This window comes from Varanus komodoensis, unplaced genomic scaffold (assembly GCF_004798865.1).
Source record: "Varanus komodoensis strain SLA01 unplaced genomic scaffold, ASM479886v1 scaffold33, whole genome shotgun sequence".
Lineage (NCBI taxonomy): Eukaryota > Metazoa > Chordata > Lepidosauria > Squamata > Varanidae > Varanus > Varanus komodoensis.
The window spans coordinates 9426385-9448629 of record NW_025335817.1 but is presented as its reverse complement, the minus strand read 5'-3'; the positions used below and the strand labels follow the sequence as shown (position 1 = coordinate 9448629).

Genomic DNA, 22245 nt, shown 5'->3' with positions numbered 1-22245 from the left:
ATGGGGCGCAGAACCATCACTTTTTGGCAGAACATGCCCTGGTTCGGTCCCTGGCATATCCAGGTACGGCTGGAAAAACTCTTGCTCGAAACTCTGATAAGCCACTCACTGACTATGTTGACCCAAAATATATAGATTATGTATATTAAATCTGCCCCATCTGTGTTTTGTGAAATGTCAGGCAACTTTTCTTCAAAAATCTGCTCATTGCCAGCATTTTCTTCTTCTTCAGCATAGAAGCACATTAGCGCCCGGGCACTTGCACAAATGCAGTTATGTGCTTACCCATCCATCCATCCATTCATTCATTTATACCCTGCCTGCTTTCCTGCAAGAAACCCGAGTCCTCTTGCCACAGACCCCTCCTCCAAGGTGCATTAACACATTTGTGAGGATGTGGATCTGCAGTAATGCACACTTCTGCTAGGGAACAAATGGGCCCTGGTGGCAATATAAATGACTACAAATCCTTCTCTCAGTGGAAAACCACTCCGCAGAATCCACATGATTCAGAAAAAGCCGGTCAGCTGCAGAATCCAGAAATTGACTCGTTTGACTCCATTGGGGATTTCTTTGACATCGATGGACTAGATTGACCCGTGGTCTCTCGCAGTACAAGTCAGTTTCCCAAATTTTTGTGTGCCAGTCCTGCTAACACTGCATACCCAAAGAGTTCCAAAATAAAGAGTACTTTGTTCCTGACAGGCCAGATGGGCACAGCTATTTGTTAACTAAAAGAAACAATTTTAAATGGGCAGAAAGCAAAGGAGATGCAATTTCTGTAGCTATGCTGGATTTCGTGCAATGAAGTGGCAAAGAACAGCAAGGAACCTAGCAATAAAAGCAACCAATTTGTTGGAAAATTGTACACTCCAGGTAGAAATATCTGTGTTTTGCAATTACTGTGTTTTGCAGCTAGCCCACCTCTTTGGTAGATAGCCAACCATCTCCTTAGTTACTTCAATAGATACATTTTATTAATAGTTCCCAGATTTTGCCAGCTTTGCCTGGTTTAGTCTGAACCTAACTGAAGAAAATGGGAAAGCCATCTGCACTGTGATGGCCTGATGAGGGTGTGGTTGGAAGCTGAGTTGTTTTCTATTAGAGAATCTGTACAGTTCTAACCAAGCCCTGAAGTATCTGGAGGATGTCACAAAGTCCTCTTGCTGTGCTGGACTCTGAATGCAGGAGAGGAAAAAATGAGCCATGCCTGAGCTTTATATAATGGGCAAAGTGTGCTTTTTGCAAACACGAAAAGCTGGTGGAAAGGTTTAACTGCTTCCTAGGTGGAAGCATTTTATCCTGGATAAGATGGGCGGTTCAGCAGCTGAGGGAGGATCATAGAGAGCCACTGGAGTGAAGCATCGAGAGGAGCTGCTTTTGTCTGGGGGCCTTGAGGTGGAACAAGGAGAACCTGGCCCTCAGAGGAAGGCAGGAGTCAACACTCACACTGGCCACACCGTGGCTATGGCTGTTCTGAGGTAAGCTCAGAAAATGGTCCACTGCTCGATCCAGAGAATCCCAGAAACTTATGCAGGTCAAGCGGTTCCAACAACCTTTGTGTCTAATTCAGGGATACATGTGAGGCTGCCCACGCTCTCAGGGGTATGTGCCTCCAGAAAGCCACCAGAGTTTTGAAGGATACGACTCTGAAGAGGCAGGGTGTGCCCTTCTGTCATTCCAATGTTGGAGCTGGCGGGTGAGCTCAAGCCAGACAGCGGGGCTGGACTTGGTGCTGGCCAGCAGAGAGTGCCGAGCTCATCTTGCACTCACTCAAAATGCTGACAGCAATGCTGAACTCGGGCCTGGATGAGGTTGCTTGGTAACTGAGCACATTCAGGTTATCAGAGTGCCCCACATGCACAGCCAATGGGCTCATGGTCACCTCAACCCCTAGATGAGTTCTCCTTGCCACACGGAAAGGATTCTCAAGGAGGACAAGATTACAGCTGAGCCGGAAGAAGAAAGAGCCCCAGAGACAAAGATACCTCAGAAGAAACGGATGGCTCAAGAATAAAGTTCCATTTAGTTCCAGATATATATACAATGCTTGCCCCTCGGGACTTGAGGGCCATGTGCTGAGAAGGGCCCTAGCTGCAGGGAGCTCAGGTATCGTAAGGAACAGCAAGGAAGAGCCCAGTTAACTGCCAGGTACCAAGGTGCCTGCCTGAAGAGAAGGTGCTCCTGGTGACTAAAGGTAGGCTTGCAAGCAGGGTCCTCCTCATGAGCAGCCCTAATGGCCTGAAGTTGTGCTCTGGGAGGAGCGCTGAAGCGTGAGTGGAAAAGTCATCCATTGCAGGCATGGAGAGGTCCTGGGCCAGCGAGCATGTTGGCTTTTGGGGTGTCCTGGGACTGAACACTTGCACTGCACCCTCCTAAGAAGACTGCACTGCTTGGACTGTGCTTTTATTACGTGGATGCCTTGCCTGGGCTTGACGTTTGCTCTGGATGGTGCTCTGCTGGACCAGTAACCCCTGCTTCTGCTTGTCTTCTTTGCTTCTTTAATCATTGCATGTTTTTTGTCCTCTTCTAAGTAATCCTCAGTAGCTTCACGCGGTCCTGTCCCTCTCCATTTTATCCTCACAGCAGCCCTGTGTGGGAAGCTAGGCTGGGAATTAGCGACTGGCCCGGGGACCAGGATCTCCTCAGCCCTGCTCCAGCACTTTAAGCGCTGTGCTGTGGTGGCTCTCTTTTAGTCTCTGAGATTTGCCTCAGGACTGCCCCTGGTCAGTCTGAGCAGGAGAGCTCAGGCAGAGAATGAAGGACACCCTTCCCACTTAAAAAAAGAAAGAAACACAGAAACACAGAATCAGAGTGAGTCAGAAGGGGCCTCCCAGCCCATCTAGTCTGCCCCCGGCTCCAGCCGGCTCCACTCATGACATGCCTACCATGTGCATGTCCAGCCTATCCTCGAACACCCTCACCAGTGGGGCTTCAACCATCTCCCGTGGAAGCCCCTTCCATATCCTTGGGGTCCTAACCATCAGAAAGTACTTCCTGGCATCCATCCTACATCTTGCTTCCCCCAGCTTTGCTCCATTGGAACACATCCTACCCTCCTCCACAGGGGAAAACACCCCCTCACTTACCTAGGGAATTTGGGGCAGGGAAATGAAGCTTAATGCATCTGGTTCAAGGAATCTCACAGCTGAACAATTTGCTGAGTTGCTGAGAAAAGAACAAGAGAAGTCACTTGATGAATAAATCCAAGATGTTGTGAAAGAGGATGGGGATGGCTGTATTGCTCTTTGGGAGTGAAATGCAGGCTTGAAAACAAGGACTGTTAATTTACCCTGCTTTTCCAGGACCAGAGCAATGTGGTCCCTCGCAGATGTGAGACTTCACAAAGATAATATGGGCATTGTCCGGCGGAAAAGACTTGCTTCGCACAGATGGGACACACATGCTGGGAACTTACATTCAGTGGCTAATTCTGTATTTGCTTGTTAGGACAATTTTTATTTCTTGAGGAAAGAAACTTCCTCTCAAATTTGGGGTCAGGCATGGAGGTATAATGCCTCCCCTCTTTTGCATTTTTGGGAGCTGAGAGAATTTTGCGGGTGCACTTGGTGCCCCTTCCAGTTGCACTTGGTGCCCCAGTACAATGCCCGCACCCCCTGTCAAATTGCATCAAATTGTAAGAAGAAGAAAAAAGTGGCATTCATTTTTCTAGACACAGAAAAGGCCTTTGATAACATGTCTTGGTCCTCTTTACTGAAAACTCTTAAATATCTACTCTGTGGTTTGAGATTTATGAATTGGGTCCAAGCAATTTATGCTAAGCAACATACTAAGATTCTTATAAATGGAATGTTAACTGATAGTTTTCAAACTGAAAAGGGGACCCATCAAGGATGCCCCATTATCTCCAGTTTTATTTATCCTTCTGCCAGAAGTTTTAGCCAAACAAATTCGACAAGATCCAGACATAAACTGCTTAAAAATAGACGGAGAAGAATATTAAAAGAAAAGCTATGCAGATGATACAGTGCTGACCATCTTAAATCTACATGTATCTATACAACAAATTATGGACAAAATCAAAAAAATTGGATTTTATTCCAGTTATAAAACCAATGAGAAGAAAACAAAAATATTGACATTTCTTACAAAAAAAGAAGAGGAACATATAAAAACAGTCTCAGGTTGGGAAATAACTTCAAACCCAGTTAAGTACTTAGGTATAAATGTGACAGGAAATAATGATAACTTATTTCTTGATAAATATAAAACAGCCTGACTAAGGATCCAAAAGGATTTACAAACATGGTCTAAATTAAAAGTTTCTTGGCTGGGTAGAATCTCCGTCATAAAAATTAATGTATTACCAAAGCTGAACTTCTTGTTTCAGATGTTACCAATTACAATACAGGGAAATTTTTTACAATATTGGCAAAGACAATTGAATGTTTTCATTTGTAATGGAAAAAACCCCCAAGGATTAGATTTAAAGTTTTACAAGATAAAAAGAGAGAGGAGGCCTTGTAGTACCAAACATTAAATTATACTATCATGTGGCTGCCTAGTGTGGATTACAGAATGAACTTTTTATTTTAATGAAATATTAGTGAAATTGGAAATAGCAGATCTGGAAGAAGGAATACACAATCCATTATGGACCAAAGAATCTATTTTAAAACAGTATTGACTCAAGATAATAGTCATGTATTTAGAGATGGTTAATAAAAAATTGGTGCTCTGTGAGAAGAGTTAGCTCTCCAACCTCTCCTCTAATGTCGCCAATAGAAGCATATTGTGGAAACCAATGTAGGAAAAACAGCAATCTTCTATCGTATGGAGATATGGTTGACCAACAAGGGCGAAATAAGTCATGGCAAGAACTAACAGATGGAGGAAAAAACATAGAATGGTTCCTTTATCATCAAGCAGCCTCAAGATTAAAGAAGGAAATTCAGACTGGAAAAGGCATAATAGGAAACCTGATGGATTTTGAAATTATAATTAAACATCAAGCAGACCATCTCCTGGCACGTATTTATAAACAAGTGTTTAAATTTACTGAGACTCGACAAGATAAATTATGTATAAAGAGCTGGAGACAGAATCTTGAAGAAGAAATATTGTCCCATCAATGGGAAGTCTTGTGGATGAAGGGCATACAATTCACTGCATGCCAAGCATTAAGAGAATTGCTATATGATGTACTTCTGGTGGTATATTACCCTGAAAGATACACAGAAAATGGACAAAAATTATAAAGGAAAATGTTAAAGAGATAGATGGAACGTTTTACCATACATGTGACAGAATTAAAAATTTTTGGAAGCAGATACATGCTGAGATGCAGAAAATACTTAAAATTGACTTTCCAATGAATGCTAAGAAAATGTTATTGAATATTGTCCCAGAGACTATTCCAAAGCTTATGACATACTTATTTACATATATAATAACAGCGACAAGAGTAATAATTGCTTCAAAGAGGAAAGCTGAAGATTGCCCAGTTGTTGAAGATTGGAAAAACAAGCTTGCTGAGTATGTAGCAATGGTGAAGCTAACTAATTATATCAACAGAAGACCAGTTAAAGACTCAGGGATGGAAGGCTTATTATGAGCAATTTAAATAATTGTTAAATAAAATATAATTTTTACAAATGCTTGTGATTACCATTTTAAACCAAAGCAAAGTTATAATTTATAACTAACTTTATAGACTGGATAAATTTATGATTGAGAATTGAACAGTTTGTATGGGAAGGGGTTGATAGACTTTTATTTATTATAAATGTGTTTAAATGAGGATATTGCACTCCAAATTCTGGAATAGTTCTTGACACTTTCTTTCCTATAAACTTTCTTCTCTTTATTGTACTTTCTGAAAATAAATAAAAAGGTCTGAAAAATGTAATTACATCACATTATATCAAACATAGTTTTCATGCAAGCCACTCAGAAATCCTGGGGTATCAAGTGTTACAGAAACAGCTTAACTAAGAAATAAAACCAAATAATGCAGGCTGCGGGCTCTTCTCATGTACTTGGGTTCCCTTCTCCTGACTTGCTTTGAAATTCTGCCTTGACAGAATGTCAGATTTACATAATTTACATGTGTTTAATGGGTTGAGGGGCTAATGAAGCTTTTTGACATTTCAGCGGATGGCATATAAGACACAACGGCCAAGCAGAGACATCCATAGATTTTTGGTTAATGTATAGCTAATACATTAACCAAATCTTCTGTGTAAAGCATTTTATCCTTTGTTTACAATTTTATTTCTTGAAACTTAGCATAACGGTATTTCTTTTGCATAATTGAGGGCATAATCCTATGGGTTGCATTCTTGACAACCATAAGGCACCAGGCTCAGAGGCTTATCCTCATCCGATGCACAGGTGCAGAGGAAGCAGCAGAGGCGATCTCTGGTTTCTGCTAGGCAGGCTCCAGCATCTTGGAGGGGGAGAGATGGAGGTGGGACGGTAGCCTTCCCAGCATCCCTCACTCCCATCCTATGGAAAAGCCCCTTTTCTGAGGTAAAGTTCCTGACCTTGCAAAAGGGTGTGGGGTTGGTTCACCAGCTCTCCCACTAAGGTTAGAGCACTCTCTATGGCCTCGGATCAGGGGATCCACCTTTTTCCCTTGGTTGCCCAGATAGTATCTAGGGGCCAAAGGATTGCGCTCTCTATAATTCTAAAATTTTAATAAGCTGCTACAGGAGCCTTTTTGTTGAGCAGCAGGATAGAAATTCTGGGAATAATTAAACAAACTATGCACACCATGCAATAAATATATCGGGATATTCAAAACACTTCTCCCACTGAGCAGTCTGCCTGTTGCAGCTCTCCTAGTTACTGCTCCAGCCTTGCAGCTTCCTTAAAAAGCTCCTTTGAGGGCAGACAATTCAGCTGCATCTCTGCATCAGACACGATGGGAGCATTCATGCATTCCTGATACAAAGCAATAGAAGAATCACCCACTTTGTTGTGCGTTTGGACGAGCTGCTGCTTCCAGCTCCTTTTAGTTGAGAATCAGTGCGTCTTGCAAACATTCTGCAACAGGATGCCTTGAAGGTGGGCAGGTCTTACTCGCTTGCATGCTCTTTGTCCCTTTAAGAATGAAGTATTCTTTCAATTTTAATTTGGGGGGGGTAGGAATGAGGTACCCCATCTATGAGAAGTTTAGGAAACCCTGACATCATACAGTTCAATAATTTGATTAGCTCACACTATGGTTCCCTGAGAGTGTGGTGTTAGGCAAGCCACAAATTCTGAACCTCAGTTTTGCATCTGTAACATGGGATTAACTATGACCCAATCTCACAGGGCACTTGCATATGAGATTGTAAATTCTAATGTCCCATGTGCTCCGTGACAGACCAATCACAGCAGTGAGAGATGGGGTGGAGATGGAAGGAAGAGGGTTGGAGATGGGGGGACACGGGGTATTTTGTGCTGTTGTGCATAGTTACATGTATTGTTTTGCTTTACTTTTATTATTGTGTGCTTTGATTATTTTATTGCTATAATGTGTTATTATCGTACTGTGACCTTCTTAGAGTGCCTTCAGGCCAATATAGCAGAATATAAGTTTAATAATTAAATTAAAATATTTTTGTCACTTGCACGAAGCTGCATCTGGAAATACTCAGACGGTAAGAGCCCTTGGTAGAGCAAGGGAAACGGAGTGCAAAGCACATGATTTCAAACAGCTGAACAAACTCTTAAGGCAGCTGAGTGTGCTTTGACTGAGCGATACGGAGGGCTGTGCAACAACAAAACTCATCCCTCTTTCAAAAGCTTCGCATCCTTTACCACTGGAATCACATCCTTGTTGCAAATTCCCTTGAAAGTTCTTGGAGGACTTCGGTCAACGTCCAATTCGTTCTCTCTGCCTCCCCTTCGAAATGGAGCCCCGCCGTTCACCGCACCCGGTTCATTCGGCAAAGCGCGCGCTCCCAAATGCCTTTAACACAAGCATCTATGAAAGGCGTTTTCACGAAGGATAAACCAAACAGTGTGTCGGATCTCCCTCTCTCCCCGCGGCCCTCCCCTCCCCTCCCCCTCCTCGGGAAAAATAGTAATAAATGAATCATTTCTTTTCAACCTTGGGCAAAGGGGTGTCAGATTTGAAGCGAACCATACAATTACATAAACATAGCAGCAGCCAGCTAACCAATGAGTGGATACTAGAAGATTATCTAAACAGTTGAACACTTTTTCCATGCGTGCGTGCAGAAAAAGCTAGCAAGAGTTGGAGTTGCTCCTTATTTTTCCTGCTGCAGAGGCGAGTCTGTAAAAGTCCAAAGGAGCAGCTCGGAATCTCAGCTTTTGCCTGCAGCACAGGAAACTGGTTAGCAGCGATCTTGGTGGCAGCATCGCCGAAATAACATCTTCCTCACCCACGTCTGACTGCTCAGCAGGCCGGGTGGTAGGACGGGAAGCTTAGCTAAGAGAACCATCTGGCCTAAACGAAAGGAGCACAGCAAAAATGTTAGCTGCAGAAAGAAAAGCGGTCTGCCGAGAAGCGGTGTCACGTGGCCAGGAATTACCCTGAAGTAATTCGGGATTGGATTTACTGAAAATTCGCCTTAATTTCTTTTAAAGCGACGACTTTTCATCCGTGGAAAAATGACTGTGCTGCATTTTTCACCTTGATCCAGTCGCAGCGATGAAAGACGAAGAAGGTTGTGGTTTCTTGAAGATGGTAAGCGATTCCGTTGCCTGTGTGCATAAGGTCTTCTGAACGGTGTTTGCAAAGGCTGTGATGTCAGTACGCTTCCTCGAGGGTTGGTGCTGCCGAATCTACTGAAGTTTACTTCTAGAGGAGTACATTCAGACGTCCTGTTGGCTTTTGATTTCTACTTTTTCAACTCACCCTTTAGTTATCCGCAAAATGATTCAAGGGGAGTTAATAATCCATAAAGCCAGTACGGTAAATTCAAGATTTTAAATCGGAATTTGAGGAAACAAACGCACCCCTCAGCAAAATGAGAGTATATCTGAGGTTGTGGGGTGTGACTTTGGTGCAGACATTTTAGCTTAAGGCCAACGGGTTGTGGATGAAGTTGCCATTGCAAAATGCGGCCCTCGGAACCCAGCGAAAGCCTCCAACGTGCGGCTTGCCTGGAGTGCTTTTGCTGGGGTCAGAAGTGCCCCCTTTGCCGGGGCCGGTGGCCACTTGCCCATTCCCCAAACAGGAGGAATCTGTTGCTCAAGAAAGGACAGAAGAGGCCTCTGCTTTGCATTGTGAGATGCACGCGCTAATAGATGGGCACAGACCCAAAATGCGGAACTAATTAGTAACAGTTATTTAATAATGAAATTATTAGCAATAATTTAAATATAGTTAAATATCCCACCGCAGCAGGGAAGACTGTGACTCAATGAATTCTGTGGCCACTTGGTCTGTTGCCAGGGCACCTTCACCTCCAATCTCTTCCTTCCGATGGTTCTTCATCTTTAAAGCAGGATTTGACCAGGTAGCCTTTCTTGGAGAGGATATAATCAAGCAGGGCGTTTAGGAACAAAGAAGTGGGGGAGGCCATCACCCTGGAAACTTACCTGTGAACATCTGGGTGCATCTTTTGGCTGTTCCTGGAAACAGAAAGCTAGCCTAGATTGATTTTGGCATGATTCAGCAAGGCAGTTTTTATGTTCCATCCATATGTGGAAATGGGTTATCTCTTGGGAGAAGCTACTGTATACTCCAGCCAGAGCTGCTTTTTAAATTATTCTCTAAGCTACTGTCACTTCTCTGCTGCTGCATTGCTTAATCACTCATTTTGCCTGCTTCGGCTAGTATTGAAATGTGTAGCAGCTCTAATATTTACCCCGCCACAAAGCATGCTCATTAACTTGCTCATGATGGAGTCATGCCAGCAGCTCTACTCTGCATGCAACACCCAAGGAGTTTCTGTTGGTGCATATTTACTCCTGGCAATTGTGACAGCGAGCTTCTCTCATCTCATCAAGGAAATCGATGCACCACAGAGTCGGTCCTTGTTCTTTAAGATACTGTATGTGATGATACTGCCTGCTCCCAGCCCACGTGGGTGGTAACAATATTTGAAATATTCTTACTCTGTGCGGTGGCTCCAAAGCCACTTTGGCTAAGCAGTTGGGGGATGGCATTCCTGTTTGAGCATGCCCTGGCTTTCCAGGGCTGTCCACTCCACCTCCATTTTACCCTAGGAGCTTGGAGACCTGAGGAGTGGAAGTTGTGCATCACCTGTTAGCACCTGATCAGTAGTCTTACCCACTACTTTTATTTACACATTATTCCATTTGTATCTATTTTGCATTATTCCATTTGAGGGAGTTGCTGTACCAGTACAGATAGGGAATGAAAGGCCAAGTTAGCGGAGATGTTCCGGGTTTGTGATCCACAGGTGTGCTTGTATACAAAGAACACTTCCAGAAGCCCTCTTCCAGGTGTCTCCACCATCTGCTGGGAGGCAGGTGGAGACCTGTGGGGGAGGACCTCTCAGTAGTGCAGAAGACTTTCTCCAGGAAAGCTCAGCCAGTCCCTGCCCTGTTGTTGTTTGGGTCTAAGGCTTGAAAGGGTCTCATGCTTGTTAGCAACTTGGATTAAGGTTTTCATTCAAGCTTTTAATGCTCATTTTTACCTGTGCTGTCTTGCATTGAGCTTCACTGCCACTTTTGAAGCAGTTCATCTTTTACTGTGTTTTTCTTCATTGTGTGCGTTGAACTGTTCCTTACTAAAAGACACGATGCTCAGCATCTCAGCATTACCTTGAAATGCTACCTCCATGGGAAGTCCAAGGAGGAGGGCCTTCTCTGTGGTAGCTCCCCAAGTGTGGCATGGTGTCCCCACTGAGGACACCTGGCACCAACCTTACTATTTTTTTGGTACCCTCTTTGCTTAGGTATTTACCAACTCCAAATGCACATGACGGTGGGGTGGGGGCCCATACTGCCAACTTTCTCAGTAGGCCGAGCTCCTTGTGTAATCCTTGAATCTCAGTTCTACAATGAGTTCAGAAGGAGATACAGTTGATTAACAGCTTTTATAGAAAAGCTCACTGAGCATTTTATTTTGTTGGTACGCCACCCTGACTTAATTACTTTATTATTATTGAAGGGCAGCACTTAGTAGGGATGGGGGACTGCTGGCTCATGGATCAAATCCACACTTTGTGGGATCCTGAACCAGCCCCTATAGCCACACCTCTTTTCCTGAACATATCCTGATATCTGATGATCCAGTAATTTCCCAATTTTCGCATAGCTCCCCCCCCCCCCGTTCTAAACTTGAAAAATCTTAGTTATTGGCAGTTAAGAACTTTAGAATTTGGTAGTATGCATGTTTCCTCAGGAAAAAAACAATACAGATTTTAGCATTTCCCAGGTTAACTTTTTTCTGCTAAACATGCATAGGATCACATCCTTATACTAACATATGCTGGTATGTGGGGGTATATTAACTCCACCTCTTCAGCCCCCCTTTGGGGCTGAAAGTGTGTCCCCAACCCTGGCACAGAAATGACAAGCAATGGTGGAGGGGCCGAATTCATCGCACCATTTGAGTGCTGAGGGGCAGGGGGGGTTAGCCCCTATTCTCTGTTGAGAAACGTTTGCTCCCCAAAGCTGCTTGTCCTGTGGCAGGTATGCTGTGGCTGTAACTGGCCTGCCCAAAGGTACGTTCAAATCCCTGCATAAGCTGGGACTGGAGCCCAGTTCTCCTGTTCTGAATCTCCTTGGCTAAATCAGGACTTTATGGTTAGGAATCGGGAAAAGCCAAGCGGTGTATTAGAGGCATCAGAACCGTGCAGGTTACCTGGCTGAGAAACAAGCTGCTTGCCTGTGAGAGCTTAGTACGGATAATTTTTGGCAGTAAAATATCATATAAAAATGAGGTTCTGTTAGCAATTTGTGTGAAGTTGATATTGCCTGAATGTTGGGGGGTTGGGGAATGATGCATATGTGAAAAAGGGGATCAGAATTCATTGCAGAGTAAATAAGGAACTGAGCAGCTCTGCCTTTGCTTGGGCACACAGTACATGCAACAGTAGCTCAAAGAATACTTGCAGCTAAACCATTGCAGCTGAAATAACAGCAGCCTCCAAAGTTGCTATACATTCTTCTAACATGGCCCCAGACATTTAAGGGGGGGGGGGGGGGGCAATAAGAGGGGGCAAACCATCACAGCCCTTCTGCAATGGCAATGCTAAAGTCTGGAAATCCTGAAATGAGCTAAATTTAGGTCTTGCCACTTGTCTCGGTGTTTTGGCTTTCAAAATGAGATGTTGCCTGAGCGACTGTTGAGTGCTAATTCCTAATGTTACTTCTGTGGGGAACCTTGGGGCCAGGAATCTGAAGCCCAGAGGTACAACTTGGCAACTTAAATGCACCCAGACTCTTGATAATTGCTTAGAAGAACTGATGGGGCAATGTAGCCATGGGTCATTGGGTTCCAGCCTTGGCACGGCCAAGCAAAATAGAAGTGTGAAAAGGGCAAGGCAGTCCTTCAGATCTGGCAACCTGTGCCACTGTTCTGAGCACCACCAGAAAAGAACTGCTGTTGGAAACATGGCCAGGCCACAGAGGCATGGCTAGAGCAGTACCTTGACTGAACCACTGCATACAAGGCAGAGGTGGGGTCTGGGCTCCAGCAAGCCAAATGACTTCTTGGAATTCACAGTGTGCAATGCTAGTGGGACCATGTGCATGTGAAAACAATGGTGCCATGGCTGCTATGGAGCTCCTAAGGGGTCTAGCTCACTTACGGCCAACACTGAGCTTACTTCAGCAGCTACAGAGCACTAAAAGAATTAAACTTAGCTGAATAGATGTCTTTCAGCTAAGTATGAAGTGCTATGTAGCAGCTCCAAGTGCCGGTCTCTCATCTGGCTTCCTACCTATATTTGGGTCGCTCCAAATGTTGCTGGAGGGGAACTATCACATGTTCCTCACCTCTAAATTAAACCGAAATGCAATCTATCTTAACAGAGTGAGGGAGGCTGTCCAGGAAGTGGTGTCCTTTCTGAGAGTCTGCTGTCCACATGCTCTCTGCAAATGCGCCTCTCTGCTCTCCCTGCTTCTTAGCATTCTTCACCTTTAAGCCTGAGTTGGACTGTGTAGCTCCTAAACAAAGGATGCCTTCAGTGATGGCAGGTTGTCTGTTAAGCAGGGCATGTGGATACAGAGAACACTGGATTAAATGGTCCTTTGGCCTGGTCCAGCAAGGCCGTTCTATTATTATTAATAATAATATCATTTCTATACCACCCGTAGCCAAAGCTCTCTGGGCAGTTTACAACGTAGTATAAAATTATTAAATACAATAGATAAAACATTAAGAATTAAAAATAATTTAAAAGAAAAGAAAATAATATTAAATTTCTAGAGATGAGCAGAGGTGAGATCACTGAAGCCAGGCCATCCCCGTCCAGTAGAGGCGCAGGTGGGCCACCAGCCAAAGCTGGTAGAAGTCACCAGTCCCTCCTGAGCCTCAGGTGACAGAGATGGATCAAGGAACAAGCTACGAACCTGCTCCTTAAGGGGGAGTGTGGCCCCGTCTAGAACAGTTGAGCACCCCACATCCAGTCAAAGGAAGCATTCACCAACAGCATCTCTGTCATGTCTGGACTGAGCTTCTGTTTGCTAGCCCCCATCCAGGCCATTATCGTAGACACTGGCTTAGCACATTCCCAGCCTCACCTGCTGACAATGAAAAGGAAAAAAAAGCCACCTGTCGCCAGCAGACTGACGGCAACACACTCCGAAACTCCAGATGACCCCCTCCGTGCTTTCATGTAGATGTTGAATAGCATGGGGGGCAGAACGGACCCCTGAGGAACTCCCTGCTGGAGAATCCAAGGGGCTGAGTAATTTTCCCCACGCACCACCTTCTGGAGATGGCTCTCCAAGTAGGAGCAGAACCACTGCAGTGCAGTGCACCTCACTCCCACCTCAGCTGGCTGCTCCAGAAGGATACCATGGTCAATGGTACTCAGAGCTGTTGAGAGGTCCAGCAGTAGCAACAGGGTTGTACTCCTGCTGTCTCACTCCCATCACAGGTGATCCTGTAGGGTGGCCAAGTCTGCTTGTGGGCCTAACATAGGCCTGAACCCTGGTTGAAATGAAACCCAGATAACCAGCTTCATCCAAGAGTGCCTGGAATTGATTGGCAACCACCCTCTCTAGAATCTTGCCCAGGAAAGAAATTTTTGCTACTGGCCTGTTGTTTAAATTTTCCATGTCAAGGGAGGGTTTCTGGAGAAGTGGTCTCACCACCTCCTCTTTAAGGCAGGACGGAAGATGGACCACGTCTGCCTCCCTGATCCCTTCCTTGTTGGTTTATAAGTCAGGAGGGACAAGGATCCAGTGCCAAGGTGGTGCATAAAAGTGTCCCAGAAACTTGTTCACACCCTTGAGCTGTACCTACAGAAACTATCCAATACAACTGGACTAGACTGTGCTCTGGATAGCTCCAACTACTGTAACTCTGGAGTCCAAGACCTGGCGGATGCAACCATTTTTTTTCCTGGTAGTGCCCAGTAAGTAGATTGTAGCAGGCTAGAGATGGTTGACCAGAATGTTGGAAGCCACAGGCAATCTGGAAAAGTTCCACTGGACAGCAAATAAAGGACATTCTAGACATTCTTACTTCCTCCTTTCTCTCCTACTCACAGATACGCCCCGGCTCTGCAAACATACTCACTTTGTTAAAGTATAACATTTTTAGCATAGCCTGCATATCTTAACAAATGGTAAGATTTGCACTTTGTGCAGCCTCGTATGAGTTACCAGTCCTACATCACTCCTATGTCTTAGTCATCCCAAGACATGCAACACTTTTGCTTTGTGAAAAAGCCAAACATTTCACCTACACACAAACGAAACCACAAAACCTTACAGGCTGCCAAAGAATCTGTCTGGAGGAGGCTAGAAAAGGCAAACACAAGCCCCATTGTGCAAATTCTCATGGTACCAACAGCAGTTTGATCAACAGTAAACATTTTCTGTTCCATAAATTCTTTTTGTGCTTACATATAATCTGTGTAGATAAAACACAGCCTTTCCAAGGAAGTCCTCTTTCTTTGCAGTGGCCATTTGTGTCCCCAGATTATTCTGGATGGAGAAAGAACTGCTGATTGTTTAAAGTGTGTGTGTGTGTGCGCGCCTTTTCTTGTGAGGCTGTATCTAATCTTGGTTTCAACAAAGAATTTGGATGCAAGCACTACACCAAGGCCATTTTCTTTTCTGCTTTTCCACTTCCTAACCTCTAGGTGGTGGTGTGGCACAGCAGGATAGCACAGTACACAAGTGGAAATAGTGTTTTGTTTCGCTTTGGTAAACAGTACTGCTTGTTCCCTACTTTAAAAAAAATGCTGAAAATTGAAGCAAAACTGGAAGGTCACAACGTTCTAAAGAACCTAAGTTACAGTGAGAGAGCACACAGTTGTGAGCATAAAATTAATGTCTTATGGGGAGGTACTATGTTGCAATCTTGCATTAGCAAGGTCTTTATCTTCATAAACTGCCAAGAAAACTTTAGATGTTGGGCAGTATAGAAATAATATGTGAAATGGAATGAATGGGTGATCCCAAGGAATCTTAAACAAGTGACTGGAAAGACCACCAATACCTGCCTGCTGGTCCTGAAGTCATGGGGTGGGGGTTATAGTGATGTGCAAGTGCCACCATCAATATATTCAGGTCTTACTTAAGAAAGCTAATTTTATTTTATAAAATGCACAGTAAAAAAAAAAAAAATGCAAGCCTCCACCCCACACATGACAGCTTGTGCCTGTAGAAGTAGCTGTAATTGGCCAGGATAGCCACTGGGAAATTTTATTTATTTATTGCACTTCTATACTGCCCCATAGCCCACAGGTTCTTTGGGTGGTTTACAAAATTTAGAAACATATAAATACATATAAATACTCAATAAAATGACCTATTTAAATAAAGCAGTAAGCAGTAAATCCAGTGTAACAAGATGAACAACCCACAACATCTACAATAAAATTAACATACAGCACAGCAGCAGCAATAATAGTGATAATAATAAAAACAGTATTAAAAGGGAATCTTTAAAATTGCCTGGCAAATACAAAGATTTTCACCTGGCTCTGGAAAGCAATCAAAGATGGTGCCAGGTGTACCTCACTGGGGAGCATGTTCCATAGACGGGGCGCTGCTACTGAAAAGGCCCTTCTCCTGGCCACCCACCTTGATTCTTTCTTGGGTGGAGGGGTTCTCTTAAAGACAGCGTAGAAATACATGGGAGCACGTGCTCCTTGAGAGCTTCCCGACCATTTACAAAGGCGGCCTGTCCAGAGAGGGTCGCAGCTGGTAAATCAGTTTGAGTTGATACAAGGTGCTCCGTGCCCCTGAGTCCGCCTGAGAGTCAAGTGACATTTCTGGTTCCAGTAGCACCCCCAGAGTATGAACCTTGTCCGTTAAAGGGAGTGCAGCCCCACCCAGGATAGGTTTTTTGGAAATCCTTAAAAGGGAGAATATGTTATTAAAAAAGAGGACACCAATTTGCCTAAAATTCGCATGTGGTGATTTCTGTGTGTAGTAATCAATTTAGAAATAAGAATTACAGTTTAAATAGAAATACAGCTGTGACTCGGGCAGCTCTGCGTTTTGCTTAGTCTGCTGTCCAGGATTTGTGGTTTGGTAACTTCAGGGCTTCCTTGAATGGTTCTTTATCGATCCACGAGGCTCGGCGTGGAGCATCCTTTCAGCAGAGCAGGTGTCACAACGGAGGACTCCGGTATTTAAACAGGAGATGCTCCTGCAGGGGAGCACCCCTGGGTACCACACCATTGCTCGGTGCAGTTTTTTTAAACACACGAGTGAGAGGCATCTGTCTAAGGAGGCCCTTGTGTGCCTCAGCTGCTTCATCAAGCTCTCATGTGACAGCTGCAAACAAGTGGCGATTTCCCTTCAAAACGCGGTAAGTCAGGAGCGTGCACCTTGCTGGGAAGCCAGTTCCTCTCCTGGGAAGCGTACAGGAGTGCAGCCCTGCTTCCTAACAAGGCACAGGCCCCCCACGTGCTTTCTTTAAAGGAAGACGACGACACCTTCTCTATTTTGCTGCTGCAAGTGCTGCAGCGGCGACAGCGAACGCTGCAGAAGGCGGCTGCAGATGCCCAGGCAAGCTGCCCACCCAACTTTCCAATAGCGATCGAGCAGAAAGGCACTTAAAGGACGTGGCATCTGTCGGGCTGCCCTGAGCAGATGGGTTCACTATGTTTGCCTTTCCTTTTTCTTAATGTTCCCCTTTACAGTTAGACAACAATAGCTGTGTCCCGTAGTCCTGTAGAGAATTACTGAAACAGGGTCATGTGACAGCTAGAGGGTGTGTTTCCAGTTATTGTACTTCAGTCTTTCTGCCAGGCCCGCGAAGACAAACTACCTTCCGAAGGTCTCTGATTTGTCTGCTGCTTTGTTGTAAGTCCCTTTTACTGTTTTATCTTTTAGCATGGTTGTGAGCCTCCCCCTCCCCCCAAAGTAATCTCGTCTCCTGAGAGATATGATTATAAGAAAGGAGGAAACTTACTGACTGAACAGCTTAAGAACTGATTATTTCAGTTTAATGTATGAAAACAGCTCAGAAAGGGAAACTGCCGAATCTTGTCGCTTTCTCATCAGAGTTGGATGAAAGAGGATGCCTTGCGCTGCTTGTGCCAATGGACAGAAAAACACTCGTGGATGGAGAGCTCTAGCATTTCCCATGACTTTGTTGTGAGCAACGCTCTGCAGCTCAGCCTTGGCGATTGCACCAAGCAGTTTGTGTATTTGTAAATGCTCTGCTCAGGATCCCAAATGAAATATAAACCAAATGGACACAGCTCCTTGGGTGCATAATTGTTTACATAAAAGAAGACAACAGGTTAAGGTAATTTGGCATAAAACAGAGGAGGCGGGAAGGGGAAAAAGAAAAAAGAAAATAGATCAGCCAAACAGTTAACATTTGGTTTTGATTACAAAGCACATAATGCAAGACAACTTAGCATTTGGAGCGCCAGACGTACAGAAAGAACAAAATGCAGCAAGCTGAACACGCACTGTTGATACATGTAGCTTGTGCTGACTGTTAATTGCATCTCACTGAACATGGGCAGCTGTTCTCAGAATCACACTGAGGCACAATCCTGTGCATGCTTAGATGGAAAAAAACTCCTACATTTCCCAGCATTCTCCAGCCAGCAGGGCAGGCTGGAGAATGCTGGCTGCTGTGGAACACTTTCTGCCTAAATTTTTATAGGATTGCAACATGAATTAAACTTGGGGTGGGACATGAAAGTCTTCACCCAGCTGGCTTGCTTTTTATGCCTGGAACTTGTTTAGGAATGGATGCGTCAGTTTTGCTTTTCCAGCATTTAATTATTTTAAAAAAAATTCCTTTCATTCTGAATAAGAGGAAATAGGTGAATTTTGGTAAATTCTTATTGAGCCTGAACTTAAATCCCACCCAGCTTCAAGAGATTCAGGTCATTCCAGCATGGAGAGGACAGTGCTGAATCTGACTGCTGTACATCTGCTAAAAGTGTGGAGTCTATTGAAAAGAAGAAGGAGAAGAGTTAGCAACCCTTATTCTTCACATTTCTTGCTGGGTACACCAGCAAGCAGCCCAGAATTTTAAGACCTATGCACTGGAAAATGCCTACCTGCATAGACAACACTATCTCTTGGTTTTTCTCACATTTGACATTTTCTAATCCTGATGTTCTTTCACTCCCAAATGAGAAGAAACTTGAGAATTTTGGTCGGTTCTTAATATAAATGGACTAAAGTGAAATATGTACACATGCTTAATATGCTTCCTTCACAATCTCCCTGTTACCTAAAAATGAAACACAGAAACATAGCAAGTCAGTCGGGGTCTCCTAGGCCATCTAGTCTGACCCTCAGCACAAGCCACCTCCACTCATGTGAGTGTCCAGTCTTTCCTTGAACAGCCTCACTGATGGAACCTCCACTGCCTCCCATAGAAGCCTATTCCATATCCCAGGGGGCCTAACCGTCCGGAAGTACGTCCTGACATCCAACCTGAAACCTGGTTCCTTGAGCTTTGCCCCCTTGGACTACATCCTTTCCTCTACCGCAGGGGAAAACAGTTCATGACCCTCTGCCATGGGCCACCCCTTCAGGTCATGACCCTCTGCCATGTACCCCTGTCTCTAGAAGAGCCCTTCTGAGTCTCCTCTCCTCCCTCTGGCTGGCCAGACAAATCCTTTTCCAGCCCCAGCCCTTCTCATGGAAAGAAGTCTGCCATGTTGAACTCTTTTAAGCCATGCTCTACAATAGAGGTGCTCCCATCCTCCGTAAAAGCACTTAGTAGACCTGGCAAACCCATCCTGGGCTTACGGCTTTCTTTGCTTCATGCAGCCCCTCCCACCCCCCTCCAATGCTTTTCCCGTCTGTTCCTCTGCTGCATTGATCTGCAGAATATAATTCCTTTCCTTGAATGCATTTCTTCCAGGAAGGTGAGCATTTATCACAAGGCTTCTAAGACCTTTCTCCAACTCTGGAAATGTTTTCTTCTTCAAAGGGGGAGAGTTGTGCTTAAAAGAAGCAGCTGAATTTCTTTCAAGACCAGGTTAGTTCCTGTTGTAATTGCTTCTGTTGTGGTTGCTGCTGTAGTGCTGATTTATGATCAGGGAGCCTGTTTCCATGGATGGTGTGATCCATTTTAGCAAAGTTGGATGAGCAGATGCTCAATGACGTGGGATTCAGCAATGAGGCAGAAAGTATTTTTGGATGCACGTGGTCAGATGTGTATAAGCTGAACTGCATCCCACTGATTTGGTGCTTCTCTGTTCTGTCCCAACATATTAAAACTGAAATATGGGGGAGGTGACCCCCTAGGCAATTCTGTGGGCTAGTTCACATGATCATTGTAGATTGAACAAGCCATGGTGGCTTTAATGGTGGCTTGTTTAAGCCATGGTACATGATTGGAATGTTGTGTATAATCATTTGTTGGAGGAAGAAACATCCTCACATTCCCTATGGGTGTTGTTTGGCTATTGGTGGGTTGTTTTCCCCTCAAGCAAGCCAAGCCACCCACATCCTGACAGTTAGGACCCCGAGGGTGTGGAATGGGCTTCCATGGAAGGTTGTTGAGGCCCCACTGGTGAGGGTGTTCAAAGATAGGCTGGACATGCACATGGTGAGCATGTCGTGAGCAGAGCTGGCTGGAGCTGGGGGTCAGACTACATGGCCCGGGAGGCCCCTTCTGACTCGCTCTGTTTCTGTGTTTCTATGACAAGCCATGTCCGGAGGGGTGTTTATGCAAGTTGTGCCCAGTACATGCCACAGTTTACAGAAGCCACCTTGGAGGCCATCTAGTCTAGCTCAGTGCAAGAGGTTTGGAACTACAGCATCCCACCAGAAGAGTGTCCAGCCTTTGTGTAGATTGGCCCAGGGGAGGATGTCTCATTCCCATCCAAGGCATTCTGTTTTAATAATGACCTGTAATCAACTGCTCTGTGGGTTTCTTCTCCTGGTCCTACGACTCCCACTTAGAGCAGGCTTACTCCATCCTCTGCAGGACAGTTCTCGAGATACTGGAAGGCCTTCATGCCTCCCCTCTATTTTTTCTGCTTGAGGCAATTGGCACAAATCATAGAAGGAATCTTGGAGGTGATCTATCCCAACCCCCGATCAATGGAGGAACCTTTGCAACTATGACATCCCATAGTTTTAACTTGTTCTAAGCCATCCAAAGAGCCGTGGCTGCTGGGCATTATAGACATGTAAATAAAATAAATACATAAATGCAGCCCTGACAGATGCCCCCATCCAGAGCTCTGCTTAAATGCCTCCAGCAAAGGAAAGCCCACCATGTCGTGAGGAAGCCTGCCCCAGTGCTTGCGAGCTGCTGTGGTTCAGAGGCTTCTCCTAATGGTTCGCCGGAGAAGACACTTCCCATTGGGCAAGGCTGCTCTCATGGTCATACAGAGCTGCTAAAAAGAGCATTGCAAATGTTTGGGTGATCTCCGAAGTCAGAGTGATTTTGAATGGTTGGATGTGATGGGGACAGGCAGTCCTTCCTGCTCTAGAGACGCTTTCTGCCCTCAGAGGAGTCAGTTCTTTGCATGAGTTACTGAACTCAGCCATGCCGTCTTCCAGCAGAAGGGTAACGAATGCAGAAGCGCAGCATCTGAAGGCAGGTAATACACTTGCAATGCTTTTTTAAAAAAAATCGTTGGATTTTGAAGTGGAGTGGAGGCAGCTTACGAAAGGGCGTTCTGTTCCTTGGGCTGCTGTAGCTTTGCGTCCGTGTGGGGCTGCCCCTGTCCAGTGGCAACAGACAGCTTCAGTAGCTCGGCCAGGAGAATGCAAGACTAAATATCTAAAACCTGGGTTAGAAGAACCCACAAAAGCTTATCTGTGCACTCAGCTCCCTGGACTCTGGTCTACTTCACAGCAGTCCTGCATCTGAGTTCCTGGTGAGCCCGCCCAGTGCTCACATGGTGCTCACTTGGAACTGAGCCCCACGTGTTATGCAAACAGCATCCTCATCCGTGCCACCTGCAGCATGCAGGTGCGGTGCATGCGCTTGATGTAGAAGAAGGTGTGCTGCACAGTGGTCACCAGGAATGGAGACCTTTCCCCCACGGCTCTTTGGGCTTGGCTGGGCATTGCAGTAGGACTGCTACAGTGACATCCAATCCTGGATCCTTGCCCAGAGCTGAACGTACTAAGACACCTCTCTGCCTTGGCCAACACATTGTTTTATCCTGCCAAAACAGCTCCTGAAGGCTTTGAGCTGAGCTGCTTTTCTCCCCAGGAGACAGAAGATGCAGGGATCTGCATGTGTAATTTTGCCTTCAATCCAGCCTGCCTATATGATAGATTTGGGGATGGGGGTTGGACACCACATATTTATCACGTTTACATATTAGGTTTTTTAGGTGTGTAACCAAGGGAAAGTGTATGGTAGGAGAATGGCTTAAATCAAGGAGGTCCAATAGAGAATGTTTCATTTTGGGTCTTCCATAGTACTTGGAGGCAGATAGAAAGGGTATAAAATCCAGAGGTGGTGGAGATATCCTAGCAGTATTCCGAGGAAGAAGAAAAGCATGCAGCCAAGGAGAATTAGCAAGTCATGAGGCATCACATTGCTGTTTCTGAACTGAAAGCCTCTGTCTTAAATCACACGTTTTCCGTGGTGTGTTATTTTGGGGTGGAACAGGGAGAAGCAATGAAACAGCATGTTCTGAATCTAGGTTAATCTCCCCCTTGTCGCTCTCTTCCAACAGGATCTTCAGCTGCAGTGACTGGGGGAACTTAGTTGCGATA

At 45.0% G+C, this 22245-nt stretch overlaps 1 pseudogene; it reads left to right on the top strand.

Moving 5' to 3' along the window:
• On the top strand, positions 1-2017 carry LOC123027602 (annotated as a pseudogene).
• Positions 2018-22245: the final 20228 nt, after the last annotated feature.